At 48.9% G+C, this 22585-nt stretch overlaps 1 long non-coding RNA gene across 1 annotated transcript in view; it reads left to right on the forward strand.

The window, feature by feature from the left end:
* The first annotated feature begins 439 nt into the window (after positions 1-439).
* The window catches only part of LOC139361666 (uncharacterized), a 33144-nt gene continuing 10998 nt past the window's right edge, over positions 440-22585 (forward strand). The window contains exon 1 of the long non-coding RNA XR_011619248.1: positions 440-2742. This is a non-coding gene — a long non-coding RNA (uncharacterized lncRNA). The remainder of the gene's footprint in view (positions 2743-22585) is intronic.

The following is a 22585-nucleotide window of genomic DNA, read 5'->3' on the forward strand; positions in this document are numbered from 1 at the left end:
GAGATTTAACTAAATGATACCCAAGGTAGAGCATGAAAAAAAAGAAAAAACAGGCTATGGTGTTTGAAAAACAAACAAAACCGTTTGGTTTGTTGGTTTGTTCTTAGACCTTCACAGGCTCCTAGGTCACACGTTTCAGTTTCTCAGCAAGTGACATTCTCTGCAGAAGCTGTGTCAGTCTCTTCTTTGATGATGTCAGCCACAGCAGAAAGAAGCACTCCGTAGACCCCGTGCTCAGCACCTTGGCGTGAGCTCCTGCCATCTTCTGTTCATGCTCATCACAGCTCTGTGCAGTGGGCATCCTCCTGATCCCTGTGGGAGGATGGAGGATGGAGGCGGAAGGGTGAGTGATGGCAGGATCACATGAGGGGTCTCTCCCGAGGTAGGGAGGGGAACTGGCCCAGGACCTTAGTGCCCATCGCATCCTTCTTCCTCCTCCTCTGCCTCTCTGTGACTGTTTGACTCAGGCTGCAGGGACAGACATGAGTATGTGCAGAGCCTGTGTGCACCCCTGGGAATGTGTGCTCATATTGGCAGGGAGGGATGTGAGTGTGTACAGAGCGTGTGTGCACACCTTGGCGGTGTATGCCGGCGTTGGCAGGGACAGATGTGAGCGCGTATGGAATGTGTGTGCACACCTTGGGGATGTGTGCTGGCATTGGCAGGGACAGATGTGTACAGAGCGTGTGTGCACACCTCGGGGTGTGTGCTGTTGTTGGCATGGACAGACGTGAGCGTGTACAGAGCGTGTGTGCACACCTGGGGGTGTGTGCTGGTGTTGACAGGGACAGATGTGTACAGAGCGTGTGTGCACACCTGGGGGTGTGTGCTTATGTTGTTTTGTAACCGGCAAATACGTGGCCCATTGCGTCGGGTGGCCCTGAGCCCATGCTGAGTCCGTCAGTGTCCCTCGGGTTGGGGTCTCCATCTGCCCAGACAGCACTCGAGTGGCTTGAGGTTTCAGATTCTTCCTCTACGGATACTTGGGCCTCCTCAGGACCAAACATCAGAACCAGCCAACTGCAAACTACAAGAACGTTCAAATGCATCTTCAGTAGGAAAAACAAAAGCAATTGGAAAAATTTTCCAACGTGACCCCGTGGTTAAGCCGTTAGATACTCCAGCCACCAGATTGAGTCACTTTAAAATTCACACCAATTAAAATGGTTGTGAGAGTTGCAGAGCTTTACCGCTAAACCTTGAAATAATTGAAGCATTCTGCTCCACTTGCTTACAAACTGGGGTTGGGGATACCTTTCAGTCCAAAGTAGCAACCTTCTAAATCCAGCTTAGATGCGAGGCTCCCACTGACACAGGAAGAGACAGTGGCCCTTGAGTATTCTCCTGTGTTCAGATACTGTGTCATTTTTTTTTTTTTTTTTGTATCCTGATCATCACTTCTGCTTTTCCAATTCAAACTAAAGGGAGTTTAGTTCTGTTTTGGAGAAGCTGTGGTTAGTGGTTTCTTTTCATGGTTTGCTTAATCTCTTAAGTCTGGTGCTTACATTACCCAAATAGACTTTTCTTTAGTACGACAGTGCCATAACCCAGGGCTTCTCCCTCCATATCTGCTCCCCAGGAGGCTCCCTAGGAATGGGTGCTGGAGATCCAGCCCTCTCCATGTGCCGTTTTCTTTGAGTCCAAGGTAGCTTTGGCTCAGAGAAGAAAAGAGGCCTCCGGGTTAGGTGCCTCTGACTGCTTGCTTGTGAAATGTTTAATGATAAGGCGACTTCCAAACTAATTTACACATTGATAGTTGTAGCTTGAAGTATCACCGCAGTCATAAGAACAAGAAACACTCCCATAAAGTAGATAAGCAGAAAAAAGCCATAGAAGTTTAATAAAGCGCAAATAAAATGGTGTTGTAAGAATGTCCAGTGGGAAATGCTCTCAGTCCAGCCAGATCCAGCTGTGGCGTCAGTCCAGCTGTGGCGTCCTCCTGTAAAAACATTCAGCCACGTGTGGCCCTGATCGCAATCACTACTCTGAATTGTGATCCAGAATGTTGTTGGGGGCCGATGCCGGGACTGTTCCAGCAGTTGAGTCTGATTGGGCGTCACGGTGGTGATGTGCTTAGCGCGGCCAGCTGGGCTGAGTGGTGGCCACCCGTGCACTCGCCACGTGCAGCCGTTATTCTGGTGATGGGGTTGCATGCGGCGCGGCTTGTCCACCTGGGCAATTAAAGTACTGGGAACCCAACCACGGGCGGGTGCCTCCCGACATGGGAGCTGTCTTTTTTATCCAGGGCCCTGTGGCGCTGCAGACCCCTGCCGCCAGTCTGAGCTCACAAGGAGGTACCGGAGGGCTCTGCTGGGGCATGGAGGTCCCTGAGCAGGTGGTCACTTATTGCTTGTGGAGTGGTCCATGGCCTGTGAGTTTATTCTCGGGGTTTGTGTGGGCGAGGTTAACCAGTTCACAGCTGGGCACTTACCCCTTACACAGGTGACACTAGTTAAAGTGGAATCTATATTAGCTCACACGGGAGTGTGTGAGGAGCTGGGAGGGTGGGGAGGCTTGGCCCTAGCACTAGATCCCGGTCTCCTGACGTTTCTGCGTCTTCCAGTTGAGGGGCCGTCAGGGCCGCTGTGGGTCCTGAAAACAGTGGATGCCATATGGACCAGGGGATGCGGAAGCCTCTAGAGGCTGCGGGAGGCAAGGAGACGGTCGCTTCCCCAGAGCCAGCCCTGCCGCCACTTCGACGTTAGATGGTGGGACCTGTTTTGGACTCCAGCTTCCAGAAATGTGAGAAAATAAGTCAGTGTTTAGGGCGCTAAATTTGGGGTGATTTAGTGGAGAAATAGAAAACTAGCCCACAAAGGTGCACGCATTGAAATGTGCTCTGTCCAGGTGTTCACAGTGGTGTGAGGGGGATGGCATCGGGGTTCTGGGAACTCTGCAGTTTTACTGAAGGAAGGGGGCTCGCCACGCCTTTCCTCATATAACTGAAGGTATGTATGCCTGCCACACTGCCCAGGAGACAGGGACTAGAATTCTGACTTTATTTCTTATGGGAACCAAGCCACAGTCAGAACATGGTGAGGGCCGAGACGAGCTTCCTACAGCCTGAACTGGGAAGAGGAATCGCAAGTAGTTTGTGTTTTTCTACACAGACCTGTCCTTTTCAGGTTTTGTTAAGTTTTGGAAAAAGGGAGAAGCCAGGCACACCTCGGCGAGGGACAGTGTTTCTGGAGGTGGTGCGGCTTCAGCCTGAACGTGGCCGTGTGGTTGGGAGGCTCAGAAACTGCCCTCCAAGGGCACTCATCTATTCCTTATTGCAGTAATACCTCGTTTACAGAACTCCACAGAAATTACAGTGTGGGAGGCTTCTGGTCTGGATGGGTTTGGACCGAGGTCACGGGGTGTTGTCCCAAGTGCTAATCCTGATCTGGCAGAGGCTCTGTTCCCAAACAATTATTCCACAGTTTCAGAGCCTATATCTGAGTGATAGTCTTTTAACTTTGTTGCATAAAAGGAAACAAAGTATGTCTTGAGGGTCCAAAAATCCATGTGGTAATCATGGCTGTAAACTCATACCTGGGGCTTTGGGATGGAGTGAAAACCACCGTCACCTGGCGTGGACGCTGCGTGGTATTTTTAGCGTGGCGGCCTGCTCGTGCCTTGAACTCTATCTGCAGTGTGAGCAACAGCTGTGCATTTGAGAAATGTGGACAGGTCAGCTTGCTCCTCCAGGGGCCTGCAGGCATCCGGGTGAGGGGCCTGGGATGAGGCCACATCAGTGGGAAGGAGCTTGGTTGTGTCAGCAGATATGTCTGTCTCTACAGGCCCGCAAGCCAGCCAGAACCCAGTTTTCCTTTGGTCATCTAATGCCAGAAAAAACCTGTTTCTTAGAGATTCTCATAATTTATATTAATGAACCATTTCACCGTACATAAAATGTTATAAATGCATGAGGCTTTACAACTTGGCAGATGTGTAACTCACATGTCGTTGTATCAAACTGTTGAAGATATTTGTTTCACTTGAAGGTTGTTAGCATTTTATGTGCAAAGCAAATGCCAGTAGCATTTTGAAGGAGTATTTTGGAATTTTAAACACAGTGGGATAGTGCTGGGTCTCTGGGATACTGGTGAGGTGGACGTGACCTCAAGCTCTTGTAGCTTGCAAGCAGGATTGCTAAATTGTCACAACTGCAGTGCTGGAAAGTCAAAGTGGATTTCTGTAAATGAGGTATTAGTGCAATAAGGAACAGATGAGTGCCCGTGGAGGGCAGTTTCTGAGCCTCCCAGACACCCCAGGAGGAAGCGGGGGACGGGGGCAGTTACCCACCAGAACCTGGACGGTGAAGCTGGGTTTGCTGGTGGCCCTGCTTGGCAGGTCATTACGTGCAATAAGAAACAGGTGAGTGCCCTTGAGAGCGGTTTCTCGGCCCCCTTCAGAACCGCAAGTGGAAGACGCTCCAAGGTGGGGGGTGGGGGTTCGGTTAATCCACAGGAGCCTGGATGGTGGAGCTGGGTTTGCTGGTGGTCCTGCGTGGCAGGTCATTACATGCAATAAGGAACAGGTGACTGCCCTTGAGGGCGGTTTCTCGGCCTGCTTCGGAACTGCAAGTGGAAGACGCCCCAAAGTGAGGGGGGGCTGGTGGTCGGTTATCCAGTGGGGCCGGATTTGCTGGCGGCCGCTGCGTGGCAGGTCACTGCGTGGAGCGATGGGAGGGGAGTGGAGTGGGAATAGAGGATGCACCCTCCACAGCTACTGCTGGGAGTTGGCTCTGGTAGCAGAAGGGGCATAGATAGAGGGATTCCCATCAGGGGCAACACGACTGGGGTCCCACGTGTGGTGGATGCCGAGGTGTGGCTATATGTAATCTCAGTCTGCACAGCCGTCCTGGTGAGTGGGTTCAGTTACCTTCCCATCTCACATTTGAGAAATCTCGGGGGCTCACATCACAGCTAGGTGGGTTGGAAGTAATGTCTCAGGCAGGACGTTGGCCCCAGAGCCCAGATCTTACCCGCCCCCGCTCTTTTCAGTCCACCAAGCTTGTAGAGAGGGTTGTGTGGTGGTGGGTGGCGGCTGAGAAACCAACACAGTAGAAGGCGGGGAGGAACTAAACCAGGCAGGAGACACAGGCAGTGCTTGGGAGGTCTGCACGGGGTGTGGGTGTGGGAGACACCTCTGGGCCAGTGAACCCCGTTCTGTGCTCCTGGCTTGCCCAACCTTGGCCCTCAGCCACATGCTGCGTGCTTTAGGTGAAATCTCAGTCGCTCGTGTGGTGCGGGCATCTTTTCTCCCTGGCTTTGCCTCTCTTTAAATCACGGAGTCTCAGTGGGGATGGCGGGGCGGATGGTGGTCCATGGAATTTGCCCTCCACCTCCCCATCCTTTTCCTGTCCTGTCTGGCCTGTTACCTGAATCTGTGTCTCTTCAGAGCCTGCAAATGAGTGGAGGCCACGACAGCCTCTCGCTGACCGACCTCTCAAACTTTTATTCATCAGAATAGTGTTAAATGCCGATTCCTAGACACCCCCATTGGACTCTACGCCTGCCTAGCATGGGTACTTTGGGGAAGGTAGAGGATTGCTGGGCTGTTCCAGGGGGGAATTTGCATTGTTGAATGTCTATTGTGTTCCTTCCAGCACTCTACTTTCCACGCACACGTGGCATTAAACCTGGAAGACCTCTGGGTGCTGTGCTGGTGAGGAAGCCCCGGCTGGACGAGGGGCTGCTGGGGCTCGGACTTGATTCCTGGGCTGGGGGCTGCGGGCTTATTCTCTTCAGTGGGTCTGCTGATGGGATGCCCTGAGAAGTCCTGCTGTGCACTCAGGGGAAGGTGCAGAGACAGGCTCAGAAAAGACAGACCATGGATTTAAAAATTCCTACTGGAAAATCTTTTATGAGCAAAGTAATTTGCATCTAACTGAAGACAATCATTGCTTGAATAATTGGTTTGTTTACAAAGTTGGTCCTATGAACAGATTAAAGTTTTCATTCATACCTTATCTATAATGTGAATAGGAGCTATTACCGCAACTTAAATTAGCTTTAAATTTCGTATCAGATTGCAGTCCAGATTACAAACGGCTGCTTGATAATCTAATTGATAAAACGGAGGAATTTAGTGCTTGGAACCCAGAGTGAAGGGAACAGAATTGCTTTGGTTTCTCAAAAGGGTGTTGACTGAGTGGTGACCTGGGGTGAAGAGAAGTGGCTAGAGTCATTACACTCGAGGAGATGATCTGCCCCCGCCTTTCTCAGCTGTCTTCTGGACAAAACAAAGGGTGATAAATGGAAAAAATTCAGCACTGAGTTCGTCTATGCCCTGAGCTTCTCATACAGTCATTAATGGGCTGTAGCTGTGAAGCCTCCATACAGGCACAAAGGAATTAGGCTAGAGTAAGGCGGCCGTCGACCTCTGGCGTCTGGACCGCGTGTCACTTCCTAAAGCCCTTTTGGGTGAAATGACAGTGGCAATGTCGTTGTTCGGAGGAGTGTAATCTCACGTATGAAATGCAGATTTTAAATGATGCAGAGTTTAAACACCAAAGTCAGGAAGCTTGGTGGGAGTGGCTGTCTTCCAAGTGGTTTTCTGTGCTGCCATGGATGAGGCGTGGATGTGTCATCTGTTGGTGAGATCCACTGGTGAAGGGGCTAAGCAAACCATGGAGGTCGGGGGTGTGAAGCTGCATCTCTTCTGGCATCCCAAGTAAATACATCTTGTAAAACTTGTAAATTTGACCCTGACCCTAACCCCAACCCTGAGTGTTGAAGTCTGGTGCAGTGTGTTGAGCCCTCTTCTGCATTGAGGGTGAGTGACTGTAAATGACCGATTCCTCAGTGGTGAAAGTTCAAATGTAGCTTCCCTGAGGAAGCCAGACCTCGGTCACCCGTATCTCCATTGTAAACACTGCGGCCCCTACGCGGGTGGCTGCAAGTTTCCAGGCCTTCCTTGGAGAAGCAGCCGTGAGGTGCTTGATGATTTGATAACATCAGCCACCTTCTGTCTTCTGTCTAATCACGGTACAAATGATTCTCCTACAAGGAAATGGATCTGGTTTCTTCCCGATCGTTGGAAGAAGCAGCCTGCCTAGGGACTCCACTGTCCTCTGCACTTTCACAGCGAAGCCTGTGTCTGTCTCCAAGGAGTGTCACGTGTGTCGTGGGAATCGCTTCCTTAATTCTTCCTGCTTTTGATAGCTCGGGTAGCTCTGCCTGTTTCAGCCGGGATGAGCAGCGGGTGGTCTCTGGCTGCTGTGGGACTAGGGTTGGGGGTGCATCATCACATCCGGTGGCCTGTCCAGGTGGGCATCATTGTCTTTTGCCTGTTGCCTGAGGCAGCTGTGATGCCATGGGGGTCATGCTTGTCAGGGCCAACCCAGTTCTTCCCGTGTACACCTCTCCTGCTGGAGTGCCTTTCCTTATGATGACTTGTTGAATTAACGTGGAGAATGCAGAGAGGCTCTGGGCCTCTCTCTCTCTCCCATTCTTACTCCCTGGAGCTGTGAAGCCCGAGAAGGGAGCCCATAGCCAGAGGCTCCTTTAAATTCAATTAGAATAAAGATTTGATTACATAGCTAAACACATTTGAAAAGAACTTCACAGATTAAATTCCAGATTCAACCCTTCAGGCCCAGTGGCCACGTTTCGGGGCTCAGCAGCTGTAGGTGGCTGTTGTCTTTCTGTGTTGGCTGAGCAGATTGGGGCGTTTCCAGTTCAGCAGGCAACTCTCTTGCATGGCTCTGCCTGTGGTGAGGGCACCTAGGCTGGAGAGCCTCGTGGGGATCCCTTAGGCCTCCGGCTGCAGCCAGGCTGCACGGTTCCTGTACCCCGGGTCCTCTGCAGGCCCAGATGGATCCCACCACAGAGCCAGCACTGCTAGACTTGGGTACTGTGTGCAGACAGCAGAGGGTCACGTCCGGGCCTTGCAGGGGATGGGGTGACTGGCCTCCTTGGCCAGGCTTCTGTTTCCGAGTCTTCAGGGGAAATGCATCCACCATCCACCATCCACACCGTGCACCAGAGGAAAACTGCAGGCTTCTCTGTGGATGGTGAATTGAGATCATGCAGAGTGACTAGGTTTGGGCTCCTGACCAGCGTGGAACCTGATACCTTTAGGTGGAACCTGACATGCCTCCATGTGTACATGGCAAAGAGAATGCAGCATTGTCAGCTTGAATCCAGATGTGCTCCCGTTTTGAGGTGGAAGGTTCTGGGAGTATTGGCCATTGGTGATTGTGCTGCCGTGGAGGACTTTGAATGCAGGCACTGGTTTGGGATAACCCTGGTTTCCTGGTCCTGTATGTGGGCATCCCGGAATATCCCGGACTGGAGGAAGGCAGGGCAGATGGGAGGGTGACAAGAGGTGTCAGGTGTTTCCAGCTTTGGGGACTGATGCCATCAGATGGCCGAGATCAGGATGGTGGTGGCCAGGGACCAAAGCAGGGGTGCGTGGAAATGCCATGTTCCTCGGAGCATGGGGAGGACCTCTTGAACTCTATTCCTGGGCAACAATTCTTCCATTCTCAGGAATCTGTGCCATTGTAATTGAGTAGCGAATTCTGTAATTGCTCTAATTACTTACTGTTAAGTCCCCATCCCAATTACCATAAATTAGCAACAGTGATAACAGTTTGTCTGGTTAAACCTTACCAAGAAAAACCAGTGGACCTAGTTTTAGTTGCCTCCAGTTCCCTCCAAATCAGATTCCTTAGCGGCTTGTGTCCCCACACTTGCTGCAGTTCCTCCTGGGCCTGGCAGGCACATTCCAGACATTCACATCTCAGCTCAGATGCAGGCGTGCACATTACTTATAGAAAATCGCACTGCGCTGTGATCGGCTTGAGCTGACGTTCTCTAGGTGGGAGGTGGAGGTTCAAAAGTTCTAATGGGATGAAATTAGAATTATGAATTTTAAAAATTCACGTGTTATGAACTCTGTTCAGTGATTTTCTCTGAAATGAGAGACTATTTGCAGAGGAGGCAGTCAACCTGCAGCTCTCCTTAAATCTGTCCTAGACCTCGATGCCATCCTTCGGCCTCTTCCTGGGTGTGGCGTGCTCTGCTTGAAGCAAAACCAAGGGAAAGAACGTGGTCTGCATCACTACTGCAGCCAGCTCAACGCGCACACCCACTAGGAGGGGCGTTTGATCACTTAACATTTTAAATGCATTTAACATTCAACCAGCAAGTCAGCCAGTGCTTTCTGTAAGCAAGCTGCCTGGCTCATGGGAACCTGACACTTGACTTTTTGGAAGAGAGTACTTTCTTCTGTGGAGTCTCAATATTTGTCTCATTCTTGAGACTCTGCTCAAAGTGATGAACGTGAGTAAATTAGGACTTTTTTTTTTTTTTTTTTTGTAAATTGGGCCACAGAGCTCTCTAGGCACAGTCAGGGGAGTAAACGGCTGTGAAAGATGCCGCCTGATGTGAGCCACGGCCAGGCACTGTGGAACCTGGGATCCCATCTCCAGCCTTTCAAAGGACACAGACGAATATAAATTGCAGATGGGAGAGTTCATAATTTGGGCATCTCTGTTCTTTTGAAATCAAAGTGCAAAGAAAAAGTTTTGCCTTGAGGTCTTAACCCATACTTGTTTTTCTCCTGAGGTTTTAAGATTTTCTCAACTGCTTTTCTCTCCCCCAATCCTTGAGGAAGTTCTATCTTCATATCTTCTTAAAAGATATGGTTAAATTCAACACTGAAATATAAAAACATGCTTTCATATTTTTCTTTAAACTGATGTATCTGACATTGGTGAAGAACTAACTGGGAGTATTGGTTTATTTTTATTTTTTTGAGACAGTCTTGCTGTGTTGCCCAGGCTGGAATGCAGTGGCACGATCTTGGCTCACTGCAGCCTCACCTCTTGGTTCACGCCATTCTCCTGCCTCAGCCTCCTGAGTAGCTGGGATTATAAGTGCCTGCCACCATGGCTGGTTCATTTTTGTATTAGTAGAGACGGGGTTTCAACATGTTGGCCAGGCTGGTCTTGAACTCTTGACCTCAGGTGATTCGCTCACCTTGGCCTCCCAAAGTGCTGGGATTACAGGCACGAGCCACCACACTCGGCCTGGGATATTCTTGATTATAATTGTAACATATCCCTTTAATAAAAACAAAACAGAACGACAACAACAAAACAGCTGTCTGAAAAGTCTCGAAATTAAAGAGCTCACTTGGACAGGGATTTGGACACCAGTTGAATGGCCCAGCACACCATAGTTACATGGGCCACTCGGCCTGTTAGGTCCTTAGGGTATTTGAAGTCATATGGATATTTGCATTTCTGCCTCTGGATATCGTGTTAGTATTCGGCTAGTGTTTGAGGGCCAGGCTCAGATCCGGGAAAACAAGAGCCCCTGCCCTCACGGCACTTCTCTTCCATGTGTGTGTGTTAGGAAAATAGAAAGCATAAGATATTTTTTCAATGAGCTGGGAAGATGGAAAAACAAGCTTAAGATGTTTACTTGTTCAGAAGAAGGGAAGTGCAAGGAACACTCAGCTTTGTTGCTGCTGAAGGAGGCCCCTGGTGGAGGCTGTTTCAGAGGTGGGGTTTCTCTGAGAAAGGTGGTAAGAGGCAAATAGGATGCCCCATCTGGTTTGCCAGAGATGGGGAAAGTTAGTATCCCCAAAACAGCTTCAGCATTCTGGCAAAGCTTTGGAAAACCAGCTACGGTGTAGGACCTTGTTGGCCGCTGGGTAGAAGGAAAACATTGCTGGTCCTGAGGACTGTACTGTTGTTCCACTGCTATAAAGAACTATCTGAGGCTGGGTAATAAGGAAAAAAAATGTTTAATCGGCATACAGTTCTGTGGGTTGTACAGGCTTCTACATCTGGGGAAACTTACAATCAGAGTGGAAAGTGAAGGGGAGGCCGGCATGTCTTCACATGGCTGGAAGGGGAGAGAGAGTGAAGGGGAAGGTGCCATGCACCTCCAAACAACCAGATCTCAGGAGAACGATCATGAGGACAGCACTTGGGGGATTGTGCTAAACCATTAGAAACCACCCCCATGAGTCAATCACCTCCCACCAGGGCTCACCTCCAACATAGGGTTAGAGTTCAGCATGAGATTTGGGTGGGGACACACAGCCACACCATGTCAGGCTTCCCATTCTTCTCCTGCACGTGCTTCGCAAATGGTTCTGTCATTGGTTTTTGTTTCTGTTGATACATAATATATGTACATATTTTCAGAGTGCATGTGATACCTTGATTCACCCCTATATTGATGAAATCTGTGTACTTGGGATGTCTTTCACTTTAAATAGTTTCTTTTCCTTGTGCTGGTTATGTTAAGTTATTCTCTCCTAGCTGTTTTGAAATACACAGTAGATGACCCACTGCCATCCCCCTGCTGATTTATCAATAGTAGGTCTCGTGTTCCCATTAGGCTGTGTGTTTGTGCACATTACCAGCCTCTGCCCGTCCTGCTTATGAGTGGGCTCTGCTGGGCCCTGTCGACCACCTACTTTTGGCCTCCATGAGATCTGCTCTCAGCTCCTGCTTATGAGTGAGAACATGCTCCGTTTCCTTGCTTGACTCGTTTGCTTAACGTAATGTCCTCCAACTCCATCCATGCTGCCGCGGATGACAGGGCTCTCCGCTGTGTGGTGGAGTATTGCTCCTGTGTGTGTTCGGGCCACGTTCCCTTCATCCCCTGTTGACGGGCACTCAGGTGATTCCAGACCTTGGCTACTGTGGATGGAAGCTGAGAGCAGTCACTGGCTTTATACTCGGGGGACGTGAGCCACTTTGATGTTCTCAAGCAGCCTATCCCCAAAGCCCTCCGTAGAATGCAGCATTCGTTTGTACTCATGGCTTCTTCCACTAGGATGAACAGCTGGGAAGGGTCTTTGAGTGAATGCTTGGGTTTCTGTCTTTAATTGGTACCCAGCTACACTGGCCAAGTAGGGGTCCCAGTGACCCTGGACACTACCTCACATAAGGTCCAAAGATGCAGTTAGGTTCTTTTTTTAACTTAAAAAAAAATGCTTTTGACCTGGGTAAGCTATGGCATTATCAGTTAGAGTTTTTCATATTGGAAAGGTGTATATTTTATTTTCTAAGAAGGGAAGAAATCCTGTTAAATACTCTAACCACAGATTAAATCATGTCAAGGAAAGAGGTACTATTTTGGGGGAAAATGACCCCTTCATGTCAAAGATCAAGGAGATGACTTACATTGTTTAATTGAGTTAATTATGAAATCTTAAGTGGTTTTAAGAAGATGAGCTGTGGATCCTACAAGACATGAGACTGATACTGATTTAATGTTAGTCAGCCCTGACAGAATGTGGCTAATATTTAAAGCTTGCTCCAGTATTGCTTGATAGATTGTAAGTTAATGTAAAGATCTGTTTGACGCTTTTATTTTACAAAATATTATTGAGAAAAAGTTTGACAGCCAAGGAACGGCCTTCAACCAATTTCTTCCTAATTTCTATCACCAGAAAATTTTGTCCTGTTAATTCCAGAATTTACTTTTGGAAAGTTCCCGTAAGGAGAGCAGAGGTATTGGTGGTTGAATGGTGACTTGAATTTAGGTGAAGATCGTTAAATATTTCATAGTCATGTTTGTCTTGGTGGTTTTAGCAATTTTATATTAAACTTAGAACTGTCAGTCAAACCAAATCTGTTCTTTTGCTTTTGTGATACTCCTTTGTATGACTATACTGGTAAAGAATGATAAAATGTGTATTGGGTATTTTTTCTGTGTAGATATTAGGATTTTTAGGGGAACAAATTAATCATTCTTCTAATATACACTGTGCTGTGTGTTGGGTCCTTTGTATATTAGTCGAATCACTCTAATGAGGACCACTTGAAAGTCTGTTTCTATAGCAGATGTTTTATATGTTGACTTGTGTTATGCAAAATCCTTCATCCTCTAAGAAGACTAAGCAATGGGTTGGAGGAGAGATTTAATCACCCATTAGGTCTATTCCGAATGCCCAGAATTGAATGCAAGTACTAATTATGTTTTTGAAGTGGTGTGTGTGTGTATGGGTGTGTGTGGTGGACTCCTTTTTAGGTCATGGGAGGGAGGTAAAGCGAAGATGAGATTTGCTGATGAACATTTGTGCATATGCTAGTGGAGAAGTCATATGACTTGACTGCACCTGCGTACTCTGATTTTGGTTTCGTTAGTGTCCGTAGCCACAAGCCTCAACTGCCTCTGGGACCCACCCTGAGGGGCTGTGGTGAGGGTTATTACAGAGTCGTGCGTCTTAGTGAAGGGCACAAACGGCCTTGTGGGCCTACTTTGGCTTTGTTTGAACGTCTAGATTGTTAAACTAAGTTTACCATTTTGAGGATTATAAATTGTGATTCTTGTCTAAGAAGAGGTTTCTGTTGTCTCTGAAGACAGGAGACCCAATACAGATGGTCCCTGGCTCCCAATTGTTACATATCTGATTTTTTTTTTCAACCTTGTGATGGTGTGAACTAGTCACACTCAGTGCATTGTTTGGCCCAAGATGGGCTACCTCTGGATGAACCCGTTGTAAGTTGAAACTATGGTGTCAAATGCACTTTCTATTTAGGATATTTTCAGCTTACGCTGGGTTTATTGGAACAGTTTCATCCCATGGTAAGTCAGGGAGCATATGTGCTCATAAAAGTGGAGACGATCTCATAGATACCGTGAGATATAATGTCTCTGATGTTATAGAGATACGATGAAAACAATCAAGTGGGACTTGGAAGCCTTGGAGGGACTCACATGGGCGGCTCCTGGAATGCAAACTTGAGCGCCACTGGCTTCTGGATGTGACATCTGTACCTTCTGCTTAGCCCAGTGTGTTATCGGCTGCTCTCGAGGGCAGAGAGGTCCAGCGTTCCTGTGTTTAGGTATTTGAGCCGCCTTAAGAGGCTAGGTCAATTCTCACTGGTGTCTTCAGGGCTTTAGGCCTTCTGAACAAGCAGGAGGAAGCACGACTTTGTAGAGCTTTGGAAATCTCAACGGACTTCAGGGCCATCCCCTTTGGCAGGAGAGAGCCCCACTGGAGGCGAGCAGGGTGCCGTGCGGGCCTCTGCTGGGCCCAGGCATGTACGGACGTTGTGAGGGCCACAGGACACAGATCGGTCTTGGTTCACAACTGGTGTCGATGGCCACGGAGCATTTCTGCCAGGTACATGAGTGCGGGGACTTGGGTTTTGGGGTGTGCGTCCTGGTTGCCTAGTTGCTTGGAAGACCCCCATTCAGACCCCAGCCTGAGTCACCGTGACAGGCCTCCTGCTTCACACGCCACACGGAAGCCGTGGCGTCGGTCACTGACGTCCACCGGGTGTCAGATGTGCGTGTGTATCTTCCTTGGTCTCGGGATGTGTCTTGTTTTGAGGTTATAGTAAACGTTCTTTACGAGGGGTTTTGGATTTTTTATGTTGTTTGCAAGGAGGCAGCAGGGAGTGCTTGAGCAATGAGATCCCCTTTCCAACCAATACAATTTCAGATCCCAGCAGGTAATTAAGGCAGCGGAGCTGTGGGATCACCTTTGCAACCAATGAGAATTCAGATCCCAGGAGGTAATGACGGCAGCGGGGCGGGTGGCAGAACCCTGAACTGTGGCTGTTTCTGGTGTCTTGCCCCGCGGACAGAGCGTGCTGGGGCCTCCGTGGTCCTCTGTGGGGTGAGTGGAGCGCATGAGCTGGGTGCTGCTGGGCCCTGGCTGGCTCCCCAGCCCGGGGTTTATGCAGGACTCGTTAGACAACGTGGAACCCAGAAAGCAGCACGAGGAGAACGGGATTGTGCCTTTCTGGATCCTTGGTGCTTCCCAGTCTCAGACACTGAGTAGGCTCTGAGGGGTCTCGCCGGGAAGACTTGCACAGTCGGCCCCCAGGATGGAGTGGGGCTGCAGCGGGTCTTGCAGGAGCTGGAAGTGGGGGTGAGTGTCTCGCAAGCGGGACCTTTCAAGTGGGCCCAGCAGGATGCATCTGTGGAAATGGTGCCACCTAACGCAGAGCTGCGGCCAACAGGACCTGAAAGGCTACAGCGGGCTGTGTTTCTGCTCTCTCTCTCGAGTCTCTGCACGGTTTTCCTTGGTTTTTGTCTGTTTGGAGGATGCTTCCCCCTTTCTTGCGCTTACCTAGCCTTCTGAGCTTCTTTGTTGAGTATGACAAAGCCCTGAGAAGGCATTTTTATCGCATAATTGTGTTATCCTGGTGGCTGGATAAATGACCTGCAAATGTGGGTGACTCAGTAGCTCTGAGGGTGTTCAATATCCAAGACAGAGGTGGGAAGGAAATGTTCAGGCAGGCATCAGAGGATCTGTTCTCTGCTTTACACTGGGGCCCTGGTTTGCTGACAGTCTTCACACTCGATCCAAAATGGGGGATAATGAAGTCTCACGGATTCGGCTTCAGCTGAGAGCTGCCTCCAGCACAGTCTTGTGTGAGTAACAGTTTCTATGTTTGGTGCGAAGGGCGGGCGTCAGTCAGTTGATCTTATTTGTGGTGGTGCTTATGGTGGGTTTTCCGTAAGGAATGTAGACTTTATTAGCTTTGGCAAGGGAATCCTGAGTGATAAATTGGAAGAATGTCTCAGGAAATTCTGGAACCTGCAGTGAATCTGGAATCTGTATGAAATTGAGATTTGGATTCTCACGATTTCCTAATGCTACCCCGAAACCCAGTAGTTGAGACAGTCGTAGAGCTTCAGTCGTGCTGCCCCGGTTCCCCATTTTAAAAGGGACACGTTGCTTTCCTCTAGAATGTTCTGAGCTCTGAGTGCTGCCGGCAGAGTGACCAGCTCTCTGCATCAGAGGGGAAGCCAGGGCTGCGTTCACGGCGTCGCGGCAGCCGGGAGCTGACCCTGGACCTCAGGCACGTGTGATGCTGACCATTTTCTGTAAACTCCAAGGGTGTAGTGGTCTCCTTGGCCCTTTACAGTCTTCTGAAGCTTTTGATGTGTCTGCACTTTGTAGATTTTTCAGAAGTAGACAGCCTTTTCCCACACCCTTGGGCTGAGTTTCCTCAGAGGCTGGTGTGTGGGAAGCACCACACCCACATTCTGACAGGGAAGACTCTGGTGCCCAACTGAGGTCAGAGTGGAAATTTGTTCTTCCTTCCCTCCAGTCTGGTCCAGCTGCTCCCTGCTTGGCCAGAAGAAAATCATGCTTATTCAAGTCGTAGGCAAACCCCCGAAGTCAAACATTTGTCTTTTTTCTTTAATATGCCCATTTAGTTTATATGGAATGATAGCTAGAGAAATGCCTTTTAGGGGAAAATTAATTTCCTTAATTACAGAGAACTTTTTGGATAAAAATCAGGAGGCTATTTTGTCATAAGATCTAGTTAAATACTACAGTGGAAAGCTCCTTATATTTGATCTTACACTTGGGCCCTGTGTGCGTGTCCGCATGCTCGTGCTCATGACGCCAGGCGCAGATGTGAACTACAGGCACAGTACATACTTTCTGGTTGCTTTTTTGAACGTCTTATTGCTTGACCTCTCCGACTCAAATGTTGAGTTATGTTGATTCTGTTCAGAATGTTTATCCCTCCGTCTAGGGTCCAGTCGTCTTTCAGGGAGGAACCGTCTTCCTCATCTCTGTCTCCTACAGTATTGTATATTTAATAGTCAAATATTTATAGGTTACATGGGTGACTGATCTGTTCATTAGGAGGAAAACAATGCCAATTTTCACATCATTATAATGGACTTGTTAAATGATTGTTAGTATAATGAAGTTTCCATGGCAAAAGAGGCTTTGCAGATGTGAGTGTAACGGACAGTGAGATGGCGGAGGACCCTGGGTTGTCCAGGCGGGTCCAGTGTCTTCACATGTGCCTTTTGAGAAGGCAGTACGAGGGTCTGCCTCAGAGGAGGAGACCTGAGGACGAGATAGAGGCCAGAGGGCTGTGGGGGTGAGGGCGAGTGTGGGGCAGGGGCAGGGTCCGGAGGGGTGCAGGGCTGAGGCCGGGGCAGTGGTAGGAGGGGTGTGGGGCTGTGAGCCAAGCTGCATGGTGGCTTCTATGAATTGGGAGACTCCAGGCAGGAATACAAGCTACTGAGCCCTTGACTTCAGCCCTGGGACTCCTGACTCCCAGGGCTGAGAGGAGGTTTGCATTTGTGGTAATTTGTTGCAGCAGCAATAGGAAGCTAATGCATTGTATCTGTTCTTCACCTCCAAACCTTTGAAAAGTAACCCTGTTGTATTGGCCTTTTGTGTGCCCTAAATTCTAATGAGATGGTTTGTAGGAAATAATGGACACAAACGATGGCAGAACAAAAAGTTGGACAGAAGCAGTGTCTTCTGTGGTTCTGTAGTTTGGGTCTGGGAAGTTAGATTTCGGTCAGAGTGTGTGGTCTTGTTCAGCGTATACCTGGAGTACTTGTTCAGAGCTCCTGGGGGAGTGGTCTTTAACACTGCTAGGATTAAAACTCCAAGCACATCAGGGCCAGAGTTCCTGAGTCAGTGTTAGGCGACCTTTGAATAAGAGTTGGCATGTAGAGTCTGCCCACTTTACTAGTATGAAGAAGCAAAATCTTTTTTTTATTTTTATTTTTTGAGATGGAGTCTCGTTCTATCACCCAGACTGGAGTACAGTGGCGAGGCCTCGGCTCACTGCAAACTCCGCCGCCTGTGCTCAAGTGAGTCTCCTGCTTCAGCCTCCAAATTGCATGATTTATTTTCCTGTTTTATATACTTAGTATGTGAAAACTCTGCAAACTGTATTAATACAAATGACATGCCAGAACTTAGGAGAATCTGGTATTTTCCCATGCAAATTAGTAGTGATGTGGAATTCCTGGGCTGATTTGGTTTTATAAGACATGGGGCAGATTCTTTGCCTTATTTCTGTGGAACTAACAATTGTTAATCACCCAGCACTCTTACCTCCCCCAACAGCTCAGGTGAGGGGGGTGTTACCCCCACTGTCGTGATGAGAGGCAGGAGACTGAGGCTTAGATGAGCAGGTGACACATTACTGTCCAGCCCCACCCACCCTGTAGTTTCCTGCCATGGCTCAGCTGTCTTCCTGCAAGAAAGGACAGACACCCTGGTGCTGGGTAGAATTCCTTGTGAACCCCTTTCCATCCTCCAGGGAGTTCTTGCTTTACAGTGGTGGCTCATGGGGAGTCCTCTGGCCCACTGAGAAAGTGACTCATGTTGTGACATTACTGTCTCTGTCCGGCTGCTGTCGATTGGGTGATTTGTAAAGAGACATTTACTGCTCACAGCTCTGGAAGCTGGAAAGTCCAAGGTCAAGGCAGTCCAAGGTCAAGGCACCTGCACATCTGGTGCCCCAGGGCCTGTGGCTCACAGACGGCAGCATCTCGCCGGGTCTTGCGTGGCAGCGGTCATCTCGTCAGAACTCACGTGGTGGAGGAGCAGGAGGGCTCCTCCAGGCCTCCCAAGAAGGACACCAACCCTAGTCCTGAGAGCAGGACCTCCCAAAGGCCACACCTCTTAATGTATCCCTTCGGAGATGGTTTCAGCATGAGGTTTTGGGGACATTCAGGCCAGAGCCATTGCTCTGCTGGGGTGTTAGGGCTGCATGGCATCATTACTGCAGCAGAGCCACAGCTTCTTATCTGCATTTGCTGCAGGAGAAGGACGCAGGTGCCTGTGCAAGTTGGGGTTCGGTGCAAGAAGTGGAGACCCTCTGGGAATCTTAGCAGGAGGAACTTAAGGACTTTGAGAACTGACACCTTAGGACTGTAGTTTTCTTCAGACTGTAAAAACCTTGGTGTGTGATAATACTGAACATTGCCTGAGCCCTGTGATCCTTCAAAACAGTGATGGTTAAGACATTCCCCTTCCCCACAACTGCGCCCCCACTTTTACTTCAAGAAGCCCGTTCCCATGTGGCTTAGGCTGGCTGGTGGGATGACCATTTACCGAGGACAAGACCAGGTACAGGCCTTCAAACCCCCCTTCTCTGCCTTATAAGTGATTAGCTAAACTGCCTGTTCCCACTGATCAATCACTTCCCACCTTGAAATGGTTCTTCGTGGTGCATTTGCGCCTAGGGGGATGGACTTGTCTTTGACTGTCGCCTTCCACAGAGGACAGTTAGGGTGGGCAGGAAAGAATTCTCTGCTACAGGTCTGCATTCCTGGCTGTTTCCAGAAGTGGGAATTCTGGTGCCCTGGAGTGTGGGAATGGATTTCTAGTGTCCCAGCTTCAGGTGGAGTTGAAATTGAGTGAGGCAACCCACCACACCCATCTGGAGCCAGGGACTAGAGCCATTTTTAAAGTGGCAGTTTCTCCATAAGATTACCCAAAAAATGCGCTCAGCACGTTTCTTTCTTTCTCATATGCATTTGGCCATCTAAAATGGGAATGGTGGTTTTTTGAAGCATGGATGTAGTTTTAAATTTTGAGTATTGTAAACCTTAATGTAGCTTCTTAAAATGTTTGCCTGATTATCTGGAGATTTACTAAACCTTTGGAGTGGTAATAATGAATTGATCTATATGACTTTGCTTTCTATGATGCAATGATGGGTCAGCACGCGATTGGCCAAAACAAATTCTGCTTTTTGGGTTTCTTTAATCAAACAAGGGAGTAGAGTGTAGGCTGAAGTGGCAAATTCATTTCAGAGCACGCCAGAGCCCTCGTGACACCACAGAGCCACACCTAGGAAGATGTGGTTTCTGTAACAAGCTTTGGAAAGCCAAAGTTCAACTTAATTATCCAACTTTGTTACAGAAAAAGCTTAGACCAGATGGCCAAAGACCTGATTGTTTCATGGTTGAGACATGGTTATAAAATTGCCCTTACTTGGTGCCAATCAGTGTTGGTCCACAGTGATACTCCTCCAACCTCACTGAATAGTTTGGAGACTGATATGAGACTGTGAAAATCTCCTCAAGGTGAAAAGGTCTCTGGAGCACCTGGGAATATCTGCACACCCGTGGCCATTCCCCTATAAGATGGAAAGGACGGCTGGGTCACGCGGGAGCATCCGCACACCAGTGGCCGTCCTCTTTAAGACGGAAAGGGCTGCTGGGGTGCCCCGCAATGTCTGCACACCCGCGGCCATTGTGGCTGTCCCCCTTTCTGCTCAGTCACCTCTGTGTTCCCGCATTCAGGCTTTGGGACACTCATGAACAGCTCGTACCCTGGGCTGGTGAGGAAAGAGTGGGAGGTTGTTCTGAGGCTCTGTCACTGTCTGCCCTGTCATGAGCTGGGCAAGGCAGTGGCAGTGACCCTGGAGGAGTCTGGTCAGTGAGGGCTCCGGCAGGAAGTGCTGAGGCTTGAGGTGGCTCTGCCAGTCGTCACCAAATGTCTTCCCTCTTATTTCCATGATTCCTTCTAGTTCTGCACCTTGCACTGCAGAGTCTCTGTGTGTCTATAAATACACATGAGTTACGATACAGGTGTCTCTTTCCCCTCTTTCAGGGGCTGGGCCCAGGGAGTGAAGTGCAAGACTCCCTTACTGCTGGATGCCCACCAGCACGAGGCACTGCCTGCCCTGCTGACGAATGCCTACAGCGAGTCCTGGAAGCCTCCTTCTGAGCACCTGGCCTGTTGACGGTGTATACGGGAGACAACGGAGCTCCCCTTGCCCCACCCTGAGCAGAGACTGGGGAGGCGGGGGCAGCACTGCCCCCATGGTGCATCCTTGGTGCATGGAGGAAAGTCTGTTTAGCCGGGCGAGGTGGCGGGCGCCTGTAGTCCCAGCTACTCGGGAGGCTGAGGCAGGAGAATGGCGTAAGCCCGGGAGGCGGAGCTTGCAGTGAGCTGAGATCCGGCCACTGCACTCCAGCCTGGGCGACAGAGTGAGACTCTGTCTCAAAAAAAAAAAAAGAAAAAAAAAACACAGCCCATCCTCTCAAAAGCAGGGTGACAACCACATTTACTTCTGGAATCTTAAGAAAGGGCCTGTCTCTTTGAGAGAAGAATGTGGCATGAATGTGTGTACCTCCTTTGTTTTTTTTGAGACAGTTTCCCTCTGTCACCCAGGCTGGAGTGCGGTGGTGCAATCTCAGCTCACTGCAAGCTCTGCCTCCCGGGTTCATGCAATTCTCCAGCCTCAGCCTCCCAAGTAGCTGGGACTACAGGCACCCGCCACCACGCCTGGCTAATTGTTTGTATTTTTAGTAGAGACGGGGTTTCACCGTGTTAGCCAGGATGGTCTCGGTTTCCTGATCTCTTGATCTGTCCACTTCGGCCTCCCAAAGTGCTGGGATCATAGGTGTGAGCCACCGCGCTGGGCCGTATGTGTGTACCTCTTTACAAGTCTTGCCCGATCTTTGCATTGAAAAATTATTGAAAACCTTAAGGATGTAACTGACAAGAACTTTATAGATTTCTCCAAGTAAAAATTTGGAAAAGTGAAGTGAACCCATAATGTGTTTTATTTCTATGAGTCCCACACTTGGATTTTTAAATGTGGGCAAAACATCTGTATGTTCTTCAGCCTGATTTCCGTGGAATCGTGAATGAAACGTGCTGAAGTTGCCGTGCGGATTTTGTTATGTGGCGGTGACAAGTGGGGCTGGTCATTAAACAACTGGAGGGATCCCTATCCTTTCTGTGCTCTTGTTGGACACTAGGCACGTGCTTGGGTGTTATCTGTGTGTGTGGACAAGATGAGGACAGAATTTCCAGATTCACACGGTGGTATCTTCTCCCTTTTCTGTTAAAACGTGTCTTCTGCTGCTTCTACATAGACCAAGTGTTTCTTTCTCTTGCCTGTCTACAGAAACGCTGTTTAACAAAAACTGCATTGTAAGCATGTGAAGCTGAATTCCACATGATAAAGCAGATAGAGATGACTGAGTATACTGTTTTGTGGAAGGAAGGTTTAAAATGATTTTTAGCTTTTTCCCTGAAATAGGGAATACTTTTAACTTTTTCCCTGAGATAGGGAATAATGAAATGGGAAAATAATTAAATTTTCCCATATAATTGTTAGATTATATTTAATTATTAGATTATTCATGTATTGCAAGGGAAAAAGGAACTAGATCACCCCATGTACCCAAATGAAAATTTAAAGGGTATGGGCGAGTTCATTTGAACTCCTTTAATTTGTTTTTGTTTGTTTGTTTTTGACAGTCTCACTCTGTTTCTCAGGCTGGGTGCAGTAGTACAATGACAGCTCTCTGCAACCCCAACCTTCTAGGCTCAAGTGATTCTCCTGCCTCAGCCTCCCCAACTGCTGGGATTTACAGGCGTTAACCACCACACACAGCTTATCACCTCTTGGAGACTAGCTATGAGTTTGGGCATTCACTGAACTATATTTTGGTTAATTCTCAAAGTTTGTCACTGTTTATCTTTAATTTGCTAAAAATCTACATATATTGTAAAATGAGTTACATTTCCTTAGCATTCACGGATTCCCTGTTAGTGGGGCAGAGACGCAGAAGGGCAGAAGGCATTCGGACATCATCAGGTTTGCAGTTGAGTGCTTTCCCCGAACACACTGGAGCTCTGGGCTCTGTGGCCCCACGGGGGTCCTCTGTCCACTGAGGGGGCCAGGTTACCTGGGAGGTCCCTCCAGCCTCTGCAATTTTGCCCTTTTCAGGTTAACATCTCATCGTTGTCCTGGACAGCACTGCCTTTCGTTCACTGACCCATGAGTGAACAGCTGGTCAGTGGCCAGTGCTGCTTCCTTCAGCTGGGAGGTGGTGATGTGATAACACTTCCGTGGAAATTGGTTCTTGGTGTA

The sequence above is a fragment of the Macaca nemestrina genome, unplaced genomic scaffold (genome assembly GCF_043159975.1).
Source record: "Macaca nemestrina isolate mMacNem1 unplaced genomic scaffold, mMacNem.hap1 Scaffold_92, whole genome shotgun sequence".
Taxonomy (NCBI): domain Eukaryota; kingdom Metazoa; phylum Chordata; class Mammalia; order Primates; family Cercopithecidae; genus Macaca; species Macaca nemestrina.